This window comes from Haliaeetus albicilla, chromosome 13 (genome assembly GCF_947461875.1).
Source record: "Haliaeetus albicilla chromosome 13, bHalAlb1.1, whole genome shotgun sequence".
Lineage (NCBI taxonomy): Eukaryota > Metazoa > Chordata > Aves > Accipitriformes > Accipitridae > Haliaeetus > Haliaeetus albicilla.
In genome coordinates, this window is record NC_091495.1 from 27,849,111 (window position 1) to 27,861,930 (window position 12,820).

Genomic DNA, 12,820 nt, shown 5'->3' on the forward strand with positions numbered 1-12,820 from the left:
ACTTGCCGTCTTGTGTGTCTTTATTGGCCGAGCCTGGGCGATGGCTCTGTTGCTGTTGGTGCCGCTGTCTCCCTCCTGACATTTTGGGTCATTCAAGAAAGGCTTTATTGAATTGTGACAATTTTTGGAAGCTGAGATGTTCCAAATTCTCCAGTTTGAGGTATTTTGCTGCTAAAATCTTTCCAGTTCTTGTTATTTTGTGCTGGCCAAAGTATAGGACGCTATGGTATCACTCCAGCAAGAAGCTCTGCTAGGAACACTTTCTCTGGGTTAATGCCTTTCTGAGAAGCATTCAGGTATAGCTTTCTCCCTCTCTTTAGGCTCCCTTGTGTGGAAGTTGATAAGGTTTCCTCCTACAACCCCTCCTGCTCCGTGTGTCACTAAGGAAAGACTATTAGCAGAATCACCAACATGCCACTGACAGGCAGCTACACAGCAACCTCTCAGTTTCAAGTTCACGCATTTCTTCTGTTATCGTAACTGGTAGTCACGGGAATCTGCCTTAACCTTAGTCCTGGCAAACCATTTATGCTAGCAGTTCAGAAGTTAGACTAATTGTTCTTAATTTCAGACAGAGCTGAAAAAATGGAGCTGTTCAGACATTTATAAGCAGACAGGAGCCAAAGCCTTGGATGCAGGCAAAAGTATTGGAGGTTCAAGCAAAACCTCGTCTCAAAGCATTGAGGATGGTCTTTGATCTCCATCTAGATATTGCACCTCTAGGGACTGTTGTGACCTGTCTTTTAGCTAGTATACAAACTTCCAGTTTCTCCATCACACTGCAGTGCATTTGTGGTGGTGTACTATCACTCTGCTGCTTTCAGTGGATTTCTTCTGAGTGTATCTTGGTGTGGGTGCAATTAAATCTGACCTAGAAGTTCAGCTTCATCACTCAAACCTGAGATGCTGGCACAAGCCCAGTTCTATGAATAAACAGCAGTTTATGAGAGCTGGAAATACTGGTTGCATCAAAGAAGTCCTTTGAGGTATTCACGTTTATAATAAATCTCAGGATAAAAAGGGTGACAGCAACTGTAACTTGAAGAGTCATCACTGCCTGCACAGAAGCTTTGTTTCCAAGTTTGGTGCTAATAAGTCTCAGTATCAGGTCTTACTTACAATTTTAAAAAGCTTCCTCAGGGAGATTTGAAATGCATGACAGCTCCGATAGTTGCTTAAAGCTGCATATTAATGAGCTGGAGTCCGTTGGGGGACAGGGAGGAAACTGAAGGCATTTGTAGTAATAGTGACAAAGAATTAATTGTAAAGATAGAAACAGCTAATTATTAAGAGCTACAAATAAAATCACCAGAACTTTCCCAGTTTGATACATTTCTTCTCTAAAACCACTACAGTTCTTGTTCTTATCCCCTTGTCAAAGCATAGGATCATTTCAGCAAAAAAGCTCTAGCACATTAAGCACATTAAGTCCTTTATCCTTTTGTATAGCACACACATCAGCAGAAACACACACATCCACAGCCCGAGTATTCTGCAGGATTTAGGAATTCATGCAGTACAGGAGGAAATCAGCTGTATAGACCACATTTGTACTTCTGATGGTGTAGGTAATGCTCCTTCTATAGTATCTGGGATATACTATGCTTCTGGAGTGTGTTTTTCTGCTTGCTCTTGACAATTGTTGAGTATGATATCATGAAGAATTAAGACTGGGCATTTCCTCTGTATGAGCTGGATGCTGAGGTGTTTGCTGTAGCACAATTTCTAAATCAGTCCCTAGATTTACCTTGTGTGTCTGCATAAAAAAAAAGACCAACACTGGAAAATGTGTACTTCTCATGCACTGCTACAATCCCTAGTTCTGGGTGGTGTAACATGGACAGGGAACTGTCTAGGTGGTCCTTATTACAGCTTCTACTTCTTGCTGTTACCAGCAGATCTGCATCAGCATACTTTATACTTTTTCCTACTCCAAGCAACAGCAGAGTTTTACTGTCAGCCTGACAGGGGTATGTCTCCCTGTTTGCTTAGCATAGCCCTTTTGCCTCAGGGCCATTGTGCAGGTGTTTAGCCTGTGCTTTCCTTGCTCCACTGAGAGCCTCCTTCAATCTCCCTGTAATATAAAAGGAAGCCATTTGTGTTCAAATTTGGACAAAGAGTGTCATTCCTTTGCAAACCAGTTGCCTTTAAATCTCGCCCTTGCCCAATAACAATAGCAATGTATTTTCCACGAAGGGCTGTCTATTTGGATTTATATCTCAAATGTAAAATATTTCATAGATTTTCTAGAAACTGCTTTCATAGTTTCTGCCACACAGCACTGCCTACTTTCATAAATCTTTATGTTCTCAGTAAAAATCAATGCCAACTTATTAATACAATATTGATATGTGTTTCATAAGTAATAAAGGATGCGGTGTCATGCATGTACATATACTCACAGAGCAGGGTTGCATGGAGAAGTTTACAGTCATTTTATGCAGTGGGATGCATTGTAATGGCAAGTCTGCAGCCAATTTCAGTTAAGTTCATAAATTCAAATACTGAAATTTGACAGAATCCCATTTTCTGTTACTCAGGCACAATAAGCATTCATTGCAACTCCAGAACTAAAGACAAGCCTGAAAAAAGGAACAAAGCAGGAGTATCTGTGAATCCCAAAGCACCACACTCTAGCAATGCAGATTTTACACAGAACAGTAACAGAGCAGGAAAATATTGGAGTAACAACAGCCAGTCGCAGGCTCTGAAGGAGAAAGATGCAAGCTGCTTCTTGTCTAGAAGTCCTGCTTGCCTCTGTGGGCACACGGAAAAGCCATCAACTGCTTGCTGTGCCAGGCTTGGTGGAGCCACATCCAGGGTAATGCTAGAGCAGCCACCGGCATCTGTGGGGTTGTGACAGAAGTCCCCAGTGGAAGTGGCTGCTGGCTGCCTGGGCCAGCGGAGCCGTGCTGAGGGGGCCCATGGCAGCCTGACCTGCTAGGACCTGGCTCTGGCATGCTGCTAGCGATTCTCCCTGAGCACAGGGACATCGGCTGGAGATACTAGAGGGTAAAGGATTCCTTTTAAACATTCTTTAAAGACTCTCCTAACTACCCCAGGGGCAGAGGACAAACATCTTCCAAAAGAATTATTCTCAGTAATCTTCTTTGGATAGAAGAGGGGAGAAGATGGTATTAATAGCATAAACAAATAGCAGCATTAACAGGAGGAGTATAGGCCAGCATGTGCCAAAGTTAGAAAACAGGCAAAGCGGCTGCTGGTGGGTAGCAAGTGCAAAGCCAGTGTGTGTGCCTGCTGCACCCTAGGAGCCAGGGACACAGGCAAGCAGTGCAGATGGCGTGGAAGGGGGTAAGCGGAGATAACATAGCGAAGTGAGCAGGTAGCCCTGAGAAACAAACAGCGAAGCATTTATATCATCACATTTTTATGCTGCATCCTCTCTTGTTGCAGGAGTAAATTACAGCGGTCCAGATCAACAACAGAGCTGGCATCACAGGCACTAACTAGTCTATCAGAGTCTTGAAAGTGTAAATGCCTTAAATGAAACACTATATAAAAGGCAGCAGGCATTTCTTTTCTGCCCCTCAGCTCACCTGAGGTGAACTAATTCAACCCAGTGCTCAAACAACAGAGAATTACATTCATGATAAGCTACGTCAGAGGTCTCACCCCAGTATGTTCCTGAGATTTTTTGTAACGGTAGGCTCTCCAGATCTATGAGCATCTGTTTCATCTGAAACCCTTTTTCAACTCCTTTTCAAACATTTCATACCTTTCTTTTATCACCAAGTTTAGGGTTAAAAGTGAACCTTACAGCATGCAGACTTCCAAAAATTTTAATGTTCCATTTTTCTCTTTGCTGTACATAATTCCATGCTGATTATATTCTTTATGAAGCAACTGCAGAGGGCCGATGACTGACTTATCTGCCTGACATTTCCCTCACACCTCTTTGTTACCTGCCCCTAGTTTGTCATTGCCTTGAAAGACACGTTTCAGTCCCTGTATCTCTCTCTTCATCAGCTCGCTTGGCAGCTGGGGAGGCAGAGCCATGGCTAGACCTGCCACCTCCTGTGGACGCAGGTCTGTGGCCAAGAAAGGTACAGAAAGCTGCTCTTTGCCCTTCCCTGCCTACCGCAATGAGTCTTCCTCTAGCTTATTCATGCTCTCCTGCTCTGACTACATGAATAACCCATCAGGGGAGTCCAGGAGCGTTCATGACTGGACCCAGATGACTGCAGTTTTTGTGTCTGCCCATCAAGGGACGTTCAGACTTGGCAGCACAGCTCTGGATTGCTCAGAGCAGGGGACGAGTAAGGCATACCTGTTCCTCAGAGGGACATCGTAAGGCCGGTGCTCTGGGTGAGCTTGGTTTGCTGTGCACAGGAACTCCTTTCAGGTTAAACAAATGAGCAGTCTTGTCACTGAGCACAGAAGTCAGCGTGGGCGAGTTGACACCAACAGCCTATCTGTGTGCCCAGGCAGGCTTGGGTAAAGTATTGCTGCATGGTTTCAGGGCAGGCATGCTCACAGCTTTAGGAAAGTCTCCGTCTGTCCCCTCAAGCTGTGCTCTGTCCCTGGAAGCAACACAAGCGAGGGGCAGCTGTGCTCAGCAGTGTGTCCCCACCCACTGCCTTAATGATGTGGCTCTTTTCTGAACCATAACTATTCTGTCAAACACCATGACAGGGAAAACAATCCCATAGCTTGGCAGCTAGCAACACAAACATGGTTTCAGAGGTGGGCTGGCAGCAATTGATGGGCATTTCTTCCCACTGCTGGAAACCTTTGGCAGAGTGGAATATGTTAACCTCATGTTACCAAGTTCAGCAGAACTGGGTCTTCCATTCTTTAGAGAGGGCTTGCCTGCTTGTGAAAGTTTTACCAGTTTAACACAAATGGAAGTTTAAATGGCCTTAATGAAATCAGTGTGACCTACTTGGATCATTATTTGTTTGGATTTAAAGCTCCTTTTACTGGTTACATCCATTTAGCTTGTGCCCATGTGAGCAGGTGCAAGTTGAACTGGAGAGAGCCAGCTTTAAGCTGGTAGCAATGTTCAGACATAAAGCTGCATCAGTTTGACAAAGCCAATTTAACATAACAGCCTGTCGTGGTTTAACCCCCACTGGCAGCTAAGCACCACGCAGCCACTCACTCACTCCCCGCTGCCAGCAGGATGGGGGAAGAAAATCAGAATAAAATAATAATAATAATGATAATAATGATGTTAATAATAATACTAGTAATAAATTCTAATTAAAAGGAAAACAACACAGAGATAAATAAAACCCAAGAAAGACAAGTGATGCAAATGGAAACAATTGCTTACCACCAACCAATGCCCAGCCAGTCCCCAAGCAGCAACCACCCCGCCAACCTTCCCCCTAGTTTTATTGCTGAGCATGATGCACTATGGTCTGGAACATCCCTTTGGCCAGTTGGGATCAGCTGTCCCAGCTGTGTCCCCTCCCAACTTCTTGTGCCCCCCCAGCCGACTCACTGGTGGGGTGGGGTGAGGAGCAGAAAAGGCCTTGGCTCTGTGTGAGCACTGCTCAGCAGTAAGGAAAACATCTCTGAATTATCAACACTGTTACCAGCACAAATCCACAACATAGCCCCATGCTAGATACTGTGAAGAAAATTAACTCTATCCCAGCCAAAACCAGCACACCGCCATAACTGCACTGTAGAAAGATTAATATTCTGCAAATAACTGCACTGGTGGAGGAAGAGGTTAGCACTCAGTCTGCCCCCACTGCTCCTCACTGCCTCTTTCCCAGAGGTTTCCCTCTCTTCAGACCCATCAGGATGTCTCTTTATGCATAGACAGGGCTTCAGAGTACTTACAATGACCTACATTTTAATTTGATTGTTTAGCTTTGTGCTTATTAAAGAAATGTTCACCCATGCAATTATCCTTATTGAACATTTTAACCAGTTCTAGGCTCACCACTATGTTCATTGCTTGATGTCTAATCTGCAATGATGCAACGACATCAAATTACAGTAATTAATTTGGTCCAAATCTCCTAGCACAGGCAGGGTGAGAGTCTGGGAAGTGGCTGATGCTGTAGGAGAGTCACACTGCCACTCTGTGACCAAGGAGTTTTGGACAGCAGTCAGGTATTTGATGCGAAAATGCAATGTGCTGCAGTGACAGCTGAGGCTGGTCCTGTCTGAAAGTGTGGACCAACATTCTGGGATGAACACTGCTAGGTGAGGGCACGTGTTAATAATTTTAATGTTTACTGAGAAGCCTTGAGTGCCAGCATGTTCACACGGTTACTTCTCTAACGAGACTGCAAACCGAAACAGGTCTTCGGTCCAAAAGAGCTGGACTCAGTGCCCTGGAGCTGGCAAATCTCTGTCTTTGTGAATGTGTATGGGATGCCATCGCACACTGCTGGGAGCAGCCGGGGCTTCATTATTCATTAACAGGAACACAGCCGGGCTGGGGAGGCAGCCTGAGGACAGGATGCCTTTTGGGTCCCGAAGGCTCGGGTGATTTTGTATTGATCTGTGTTCTTGCTGGTGGTGGAAGGCTGGCATTTGCTCCCATATTATTTACACTTTAGTCTGTATGACTATGGTGTCTGCTAGGTGGAAGAGATACTGCAAGCCTGGGAGGCATGTTCTTTTAAGGTTGTTTACATACAAATAAATAAACAAACTAATACCAGTGAGTGGAAGATCTCAAGAGAAATGGAGTGTTTCTGTAGCATGCTAGGCCTGCTTAAAACAGAAGAGTGTAGTGATTCTGACTTTTTTTTCCCTAGGAAAAGCTGCACTCTGCCTCAGGGTGGTAGGGTGGTGATGAGAGGTGATCTAAGGATCACCTTCCAGAGAGGAATGTATGTGAGGTTGTATCATTCAGAGAATCTTCATCTTATCTGGGCTTCAAGCTGATATATTTATCACAGAGAAAACATTTTCGTTGCTAAAAAGTATGGAGAAAGCTCCAGAGGGGCCAGAAAGAGTATTGCTAAAATTTCTAAAGTTGAAACTGTTCTATTACATGCCACACAGCTGTGAAGCTGCATTCAGAAAACCTGTAGGGAGATACAGCCTGCTCTGTCAGACAGCCACCCTGCTCCCACTTGCAAAGGCTGATGTCTCATGAAGGTGGTTCTCAGAATTACTTGGAAAGCAAACATCTTTGGCTGACAAATATAGATGACTGACTTACTTACCTTTTTTTCTGTGTATGACAGGTTTTCCCAGTTGTTCACATTCTTTCACATGCTTGACTGAAACAAATTTTCTTGGGCTTCAAAAGGAAGGTTGTAACCTTTTAAGGAAGTGTTTTAGGAAGCTGCTCAGATGCTAACTAATCAGTGCGGGGTCCATGTGAGTTGAAGCGACTTTGCTGAATGCATCTCTGACAAATTAGGAATAAAAAATTGCTACATATAATTCAAGTCAATCTGGAAAAGAATGGGCAGCTAGGACCATATGGCAACTTCAGAATTACTAATTGCCATGCAAATAACAATAAAATGAAGGCTACAAGCTTGTAGGTCCTAATGACATTCAGGACTGACAAAAGGTGGGTAGGTGTGTTTCTTTGTGTGACTCTGTCTTTACCATTTTCTGTGTTGAAAGAAAAACACCTACGTCTCCTCCTAAGATGAACTGTTTACTATAAAGGCTACCTACCTGGCTAGACACCTGTTGCTCTTTTTGTTTATAGCATACTAATGAAATTAAAATGGGGTTAATTAGTCATTAGAGCTGTATTCAGACTTACTAAGAAGATATTAAAACTTTAAGAAGTGAAACAAGAAATCATTATAGATACTTATCTATAGATAGTTACTTTACATGTCCCATAAGCATTAACAGTAATGGTTCTGTAAACCAATCTTGAATAATGGTCAATTCACATTCCTTTGAGCAAACAGGCCAGTGAGGTGGTTTTTAATGCATTACATAAACGAGGTTAGTTTGCTAACTAAACCCAACATCCTGTATATTCAAGATTGCTCTCCAAGCTTTAGCCACATGGAATACTGATTACAGCAATCCTTAAAACTCAAGAACCTTACAGCTCTTGTCTTGATAAATGAGGATAACTTGCATATATCACAACCACAAAGACTTTTTTTTTCATGGAGCACAAGACTAATCCAGAAATTCTTCTGCATGCCTTCTTCAAGCAGGTAAGAAGTTCCTTACTCTTAAACAGGGTCTGCATTTTCTTATTCACAATACCTGCCAAGTGGTTGGTGCCAGGATGTGGCATTTTAATGAAATTTGTTTGCTGGTGCACTTTGACATCACATCTGTTACAAGAAAGGGCCCAGGCTACCACTCTTCCTTCTCAGGCCCAACTTCTTTTTAGGGTCCTCCCTTTACTTATCTTTTATTGCTGAGCTGACGCCATATGGTGTGGAATATCCCTTTAGTCATTTTGGGCCAGCTGTCCTGGCTCTGTTCCCTCCCAGGATCTTGCCCACCCCCAGAGTAGGGGGGACGGGGGGGAAATATTGGAGAGACAGCCTTGATGCTGTGCGAGCACTGCTCAGCAGCAGCCAAAACACTGGTGTGTTATCAGCACCTTTCTAGCACCAATACAGAGCACAGCACTATGAGGGCTGCTATGGGGAAAACTAACTCCATCTCAGCCAGACCCAATACAGGAGAATAAATATGAAGAATCTGTCTTAATAAACTCTGCTTACAAGGAAATAACTTCCTTTGACCCATGGACTAGATTGGCAAGCACAGACCATGCAGGAAAGTGGAACATGGAGCCCCAATTAATGAGTAATTGAAGGACTGTTCTGCAAAAATGGAAACCATTTCTAATCTGTGAATGTAGCAGTGCGTGGCTGATCTACAGATTTCTGTAATTACAGGCATCCAAAATATGTAATTTGATGCCACCAGAACCCCAGCAGAATGAGACATTCTCTCCAGGAGCAGGAAGATGGCAGTCAAAGTATGCTCTTGTGTGTGAACTTTTAACCCATCCAAGTACCACTGAAGAAGGCAGAGCTTGCACCCTGAATTTTCAGTGTAGGAAATAATGATGTCCTTTGGATGCTCAGTGTGAGCACAGGTAGGAGAAGATGAGAGAGCAGTTTGGCACTGTTCGTTCCCTAATGGCATGTGTCTGGCACATTCCAGGAATCAAGATAGGCAAAGAGAACTCAAAGGAAGTAGTAAGGGTTGCAGTTTTTAGAGCAATGAGAGAGAGAGATCGAACTACACAATACCACGAAATTGGGTAGGTTAACCATGTTCCCCTAGTTTGCCTTTGATACAGCTTTTGTCTCCAGTAAACTGCTCTAGCAAGGCACAGACTTTACAACAACCCATTAGATTAGGCTTCAAGCTAAACACCTTGTGGTTCCTGTAATTTGCACTTATGCACATTGATGTTGGTTAGAGACACAAGTACAACAACCAAAATCGTAAAGGTACTCTTCCTCTATTCCGTAATATACAGGTCCCTTCAGCAACAGCCTAATTCTGCATTCAACGGTACAGGTATTAATGGGCCAGAAGGTACTTACTTGTACAAATCATATTCTGTACATGTGGCTCAGTTCTACACAGTTTTCAGAGAGACCAATTTCTTCTCAACATGATTGCTGAGTAGGCCACTGTATAGGGACATAACCAGTTGACTTCAGATTTACATGAAGATAGAGTCTATGATGGGAACACAGAAGATACAGAGCTTGCTGAATATCATTGCGTTAATTGTGAGCCACTCTGACAAAGACCTGGGAGATGGGAATTTTGAGACACCTTCCTGGCATCTCCAGAGGTACCTCTGTACATTTGTATGAGGTACATACCCTCAGTATGAGGGTCAAGGATGATGAAAAACACTGTACCATCTCCGTGAGATGGACACTTAATGGACAGTAAAGCTGGCCCATTATGGAGTGTTGTAGTAGATTAATGATGTTATTGGTAACATGAAGGTAGTAATGAATGTGGAGAGTTTATCTTATTTTTACAATCCTGAGTAAGAGAAGTGTGACTTTCTGCAACCTGGCCTGTCATTGATGTCAATTCTTTGATATAGTTCATGTTTCTGTTGTCAGTGAAGCAGGAGGGGCAGCAGGGAATTTGGGGACTGCTTTCACCGATGGGAGTCTGCTGGGGCAGCTGTAGTGGGGCTGTAAGGGGGACAGAGCAAGGCTTGCTCCCCAGATGGGGAACAGGAATGGTCTGTAAATGCCGCTGTTCAGAGGAACACTCATTGATCAGCAGGGACTGAAGATGGCCATTTCTGAACAAATTTATTTAATCTACCTACTATCCCAAAAATGCCCTTCAAACAGAATCATATCTGTTCTTAAACAAATAGTCTAAGGCTTAAAGATTTCATCAGCAGAGCAGTAGTTTAGTGCAAGAGCTTTACCTTACAGTTTGTATCTGGTTCAGAGCATAACAAAAGGAAAGTGAACTTGCTGGTTTCAGCTGGGTGCACATGAGTGCTGGACAAACAGCAGGTAATTCCAATAGAGAAAGGGGAAGAACGTTCCTCTGATGCCGTTTCTATTATGCTTGTTATGAATTTTCATTGCCGAAAGGTAAGTTACAAAGTTAAATTTTAGCAGTGATGAATGCAGTTCCTTCTGTTGCAGCTTGAGATACATTCATTAGCTGATGCAGAGATCTGGTTCTCAGCCAGCTCTTTGAAAGGCCAGGCAAGCTTTCTGTGCATGTGTGAGAATGCCTTTGTCTTTTTCCCACCATTATGTACCAGTAGTTTCTGATGGTGTACCTTGTAGACCTCAATGATTATAGAAATAGGAATCATATTTGAACAGCGTTAATCAGAATTTTGGCTTCCAACAAAGGACGGTACAACACATATTAAATACAGGTTAGAAAGGCATGCTGTCTTCCAGAGCTACTTACTTTCAGATTGTTTTTATTCTTTTTGAAGATACTGCCAGAAGTGAGGAAGGCAGACTATTTCCTATTTCTTGTTTAAATGAAAACTGAGAGTGAGTTTGACCATAAGCTTCTAAAACTAAGGCCTTCACAAGTGCAGAAATGTGACAACTCTATAAAAGAGATATTACAAAACCTTTGCACCAAATAGTTTCTCATATATGCCAGTGAGAACATATTTTGTTTAAAAATAAAAGCTGTTTGTACCACAAGCATCTCTGGAGAGGGGAATACATGTATTTTTGCCTCTGAAGGGTTCTCCAGTTATCATTTCTTCCTCTCTTTTCTGAATTTCCCTGAAGATGCATTCCTTTTACTGAGGTTTCCATGGTTATTGATCTCTTGAGGTTGTCATATTAGCCCAGGCAGCCACTGTTCCTCTGTGTGTCTGTCTTTGAATGCAGGTGTTGGGTCTTCCCATTTTGTAGGGACCCTATTCGGCAAGTCCTGGTTGCCAAATTGGACTTTACTTCCAATCTTGATTTGTGTATGAAGAATTTTTTCTCTGAATTTAAATGTTTTTCCTGAGCTCACCTTTTTGTAAGCATATAATAGTACAGAGCATGATTGACATTAGCTATCTTGGGTGTGAACTTTGCATGTAAAAGGTGTATGGGTTCAGCATGTCTACTTGTAGGTCATTTTTTCCAATTCTGTGTTTTCCCAAATGTTTGCAGTTCATTCATCATTTCCCCTTGTGACTGCATCACTGTAAAGCCTTTGCTTCCCAGTGACAATGGGCAGGGAGTGAGCAATGATGTTCAACTTCTGTGTTACCCTGAGAAAACAGAAGAACAGTCTTTCTCTTCATTTTATAGCTGTATGCTTCCAGCTGACATTGCCTCCTATGGGAGCAATGGTTTCGGGCTATCAAAGGCTAGCTAGCATGGCTTACAAAGTTGCTATGTTCTTCCACACTTAGGGACTAACATCTGTGGGTATAGACCATTCTCAGAACATTTAAATGGTCCTTTCCCTCAACACCAAGTGGTCAAGTTCTGAAATAAGGCTGTTACAGAAAGAGCTTATGGGGCTTCTGGGAATCCCTTGTTAAAATTCTGCCAACCCATTCAAAAGAACACACCATTATTCCCCTCTGCCTTCTGGAGCTCATCCTCTCAGTGGGTACTGCTAAATCATCTCTGCCAGACAGAACGTGCCCTTGGCAATTAGAAAAGTCCATATGACGAGATTTATCTGTTACTTTTTTTTTTTTTTTTTTTTTTTTAGCTCTGCAGTGTCTGCTACTGTCCCTGGTGTTCATTTACCTGTTTTAAAGATTAAGTTCCTGGGAAAGATCCCCTACCCCAACTAATCCACTGTGTTATGCTGAAGAGGTGGCACATTTTTGAAGAGGGAAGCAGAGATCTCACCAAGTGCATCTCATACTATACTACTTTGCTGAAACACATTGCATCCCTTCGTGTTTTGGAAGATTGGGGGGGGGGGGTAGTTTCAGTTGTTTATACGAGAAAATCCAAAGGACACATTTCCACACACACCCTTTCTTCATGGCCATTCAGTTCTACCCCATGGAGCCACAAGATTTCTGTGAGAACATCTTGAAAGCCCAACAGCACATTGCCAACAGGAAATGAAAAGGAAAAACTTCTTTCTTCACATTGGTGTAAACCCAATGCTTACATGCTTTCAACAGTTCCTTTTACCTCTGTTTCTAGTGCATTTTTATGATGCTTTCAGCATATGTAGTTCAGTGTGACATCAAAAAGAAACCTGTCTTGGCAAAGGACCAACAGAGGAAACTCACAGGTTGTTTATATAAATTGTAGAACACTGTAATTAAATAACATAACTATAAAAAGAGTATGTAACTAGTTTTATTGTGTGTGTCCCCTGCTTTTCATCATAGATATTCTCAGATTAGAAAGTTGGGTTTTTTTAGAGCACACAGTATTCCCAATATGAGCTTTGTAGG